The following is a 3,645-nucleotide window of genomic DNA, read 5'->3' as shown; positions in this document are numbered from 1 at the left end:
TACTTTTGATCCTGGCTTTTTTTTTTTTTTTTTTTTTTTTTTTTTTTTTTTTTTTTTTTTTTTTTTTTTGCTTTAGAATGAATGTCAGCTGAAAACCATCTACTCAGATCTTTTTTCTCAAAGTAAATAGCCAGAATTGGCTATGAGACTATAGGTCTTCAACCCAGTCAGAAATCCAGAATGACTGAGTTAACTGAAATTTTGGGAAGCACTAAACATAGCTTCTAAAACTTAGCCAATTAATAGAGACCGCTGAACACCTGAAAAGCCCCTATACTACCGAACGTTCGAGCATCAGATCTTCAGCCTTCTGGCCCAGAGTCATCTGACAGACCTTAGTGATTCAGGATTTTAAGGGCTGATCACTCTGTCTAGGCAGATATAATCAGTCGACTATTCTGCAAGAGTGTCCTTTTCTGGACAGTATTTTGTCTGTAGATGGAAAGAGGCAATTCTTACCTAGTGGCTGTTAACACACAACTGGAGTAACTCCAATGATGCTCAATTTCTTCTTAGAATCCAGGACAGGAAGCTGTCAGGAGCAGACAGGTCTCTAATCAGAATGGACATTAATATATAAATATGTCTAGCGTCAATTCTATGGTCTTCTGATGTTTTGAAAACCAGCTATCCATGTAAGGTAAACTGGACTGTTGTCTGTTCACTCCTCTCAGCTATTTCCAAATAAAATATGGGAAACCTCCTAACAATAAACTCAAAGCCATGAATTTGCTATAGTCCCTTAACTCAGGTTAACCATCCCAAATCAGTTAAAAAAGTTAAAGAAGGACTGGTTCTAGGCCTTGTATTCCGAAATGTGTTATACAGGAACAATGCCCATGAGAGTATCAATATTCATCTCACTTTTATATTAATAAGAAGCTCGTACCAATGAAAACCTTACATTTGAAATCAAAGTAAATTTTGTACCATTTAAGAAATTATAACTTCATCTTGATAATAATTATACAGATTTCTACCAATAGGTTATGTCTATGCAATAAGTCCTAGCTAATACTCCCTGTTCCAACAAAAACAATACTTTTCCCTAGAAAGACAGACCATTATTAACCACATTATTCCCAAGCCCAGGGAATAGACTCTTTATTAACTTCTTCAAGCTGATTAAGGGTGTTGAGATATTAGAAGAGGGGTGGGGGGAAGAGTAAGTTGATAATCCTCTGATGCTGTGTCTTCACTGAATCCAGATGGAATTCCAGGACATCGGAGGTTTGGGCAGGTCTGCTCTGTATGCTTGATGAGTAGATACACCAAGGCTGTGTATTCTGCAATATACAATTCTCAGAACAAGTTTTAGTATCAAGAAAAAAAAATTTTCCCCCTAGGGGGCTGACATTTTTTTTAAAGATGTTGGTTCTAACAATTTTTCTTTTTTTCCCCTTTTTAAAATTGGTTGTAATATTTACATTTCAGATTTTATCCCCTTACCCCACTTCCTCCCACCAACCAGAATCCTCCTATCCTGTCCCTCTCCTCATGATTCTATGAGGCAGTGACTGCACCCACCCCCCCACTATCCCCTCCCCACCCTCACATTCCCCCCCCCACTCTGTGTTTTTTTTGTGGGACCAAGAAATTCCTCTCCCACCTATGCCAGACAAGGACATCCTCCCCTACATATACCACTGGAGTCTTGGGTCCCTCCCTATGTGTTCCCTGGCTGGTGGTTTAGACCCTGGGGGGCTCTGGTTGTTTGGTATTGTTGCTTTTCTCCTGGGGTCACAAACCTTTTCTGCTCCTTCAGTCGTCTCTCTAAGTCCTCCATTGGGAAACCCCTGATCATATCAGTGGTTAACTGTGAGCATCGTCCTCTGAGTATATTAGTCTTTGGCAGACCTCTAAGGAGACAGCTATATCATGTTCCTCAGATTATGCACTTCCAGCCATCCACAACAGTGTTTAGCTTAGGTGACTGTACATGGGATGAATACCGAGGTGGAGTGGTCTCCTGATAGCCCCTCCTTCAGTTTCTGTTCCATGTTTTGTTTCCCTATTTGATCCCTTGAGCATTTTTGTTACTCGTTCTAGGTAGAACTGAGGCATCCTCTCTTGGTCTTCCTTCTTCATGAGCTTCATGTGGTCTGCGGGTTGAGTCTTTGCTAATCTTAGCTTTTGGGCTAACATCGCTTAACAGTGAGTAAATACCCTGTGTGTTCTTTTGGGATTGGGTTAACTCACTCAAGATGATAATTTCTAGATCCATTCATTTTCCTAAAAATTTCTCGAATTCATTATTTTTCATAGCTGAGTAATACTCCATTGTTTAGATGTACCACATTTTTTGTATCCATTCCTCTTTTGAGGGACATCTTGGTTCTTTCCAGCTTCTGGCTATTATAAATAAGGCTGCTATGAACATGGTGGAGCATATGTCTTTATTACATGTTGGAGCATCTTCTGGGTATATGCCCAGGAGTGCTATAGCTGGATCCTCAGGTAATGCTATGTCCAGCTTTCTGAGGAACCACCAGACTGATTTCCAGAGTGGTTGTACCAGCTTGCAATCCCACCAACAATGGAGGAGTGTTCCTCTTTCTCTGAATCCTCGCCAGCATCTACTATCACCTGAGTTTTTGATCTTATCCATTCTGATTGGTGTGAGGAATCTCAGGGTTGTTTTGATTTGCATTTCCCTGATGACTAAGGATGTGGAGCATTTCTTAAGGTGTTTCTCAGCCATTCGAGTTTCCTCTGTTGAGAATTCTTTGTTTAGCTCTGTACCCCATTTTTTAATAGGGTTATATGGTTGTCTGGAGTATAATTCCTTGAGTTCTTTGTATATCTTGGATATTAGCCCTCTATCGGATGTAGGATTGGTTAGGATCTTTTCCCAATCTGTTGGTTGCCGATTTGTCTTATTGACAATGTCCTTTGCCTTACAGAAGCTTTGCAATTTGATGAGGTCCCATTTGTCAATTCTTGATCTTAGAGCATAAGCCATTGGTGTTCTGTTCAGGAACTTTTCCCCTGTGCCTAGGTATTCAAGGGTCTTTCCCACCTTCTCTTCTATTAGTTTCAGTGTATCTGGTTTTAAGTGAAGGTCTTTTATTCACTTGGATTTGAGCTTTGTACAAGGAGATATGAATGGATCGATTTGCATCCTTTTACATGTTGACCTCCAGATGAACCAACACCATTTGCTGAAAATGCTGCCCATTTTCCACTGGATGGTTTTAGCTCCTTTGTCAAAGATCAAGTGACCATAGGTATGTGGGCTCATTTCTGGATCCTCAGTTCTATTCCATTGATCTTCATGCCTGTCTCTGTACCAATACCATGCAGTTTTTATTACTATTGATTGCCCTGTAGTATAGTTTGAGGTCAGGGATGGTGATTCCCCCAGAAGTTCTTTTGTTGTTGAGAATAGTTCTCGCTATCCTGAGTTTTTTGTTGTTCCAAATAAATTTGCAAATTGCTCTTTCTATCTCTATGAAGAATTGATTTGGAATTTTGATGGGGATTGCATTGAATCTATAGATTGCTTTTGGCAAGATGGCCATTTTTACTATATTAATCCTGCCAATCCAGAAGCATGGGAGATTTTTCCATCTTCTGAGATCTTCTTCGATTTCTTTCTTCAGAGAAGAAATCTTGGACCACACTCGCCTGTCTACAGCACCACTT

The sequence above is a fragment of the Arvicanthis niloticus genome (assembly GCF_011762505.2).
Source record: "Arvicanthis niloticus isolate mArvNil1 chromosome Y unlocalized genomic scaffold, mArvNil1.pat.X SUPER_Y_unloc_5, whole genome shotgun sequence".
Lineage (NCBI taxonomy): Eukaryota > Metazoa > Chordata > Mammalia > Rodentia > Muridae > Arvicanthis > Arvicanthis niloticus.
The sequence above is the reverse complement of the archived record's forward strand: the minus strand, read 5'-3'. Positions refer to the sequence as shown.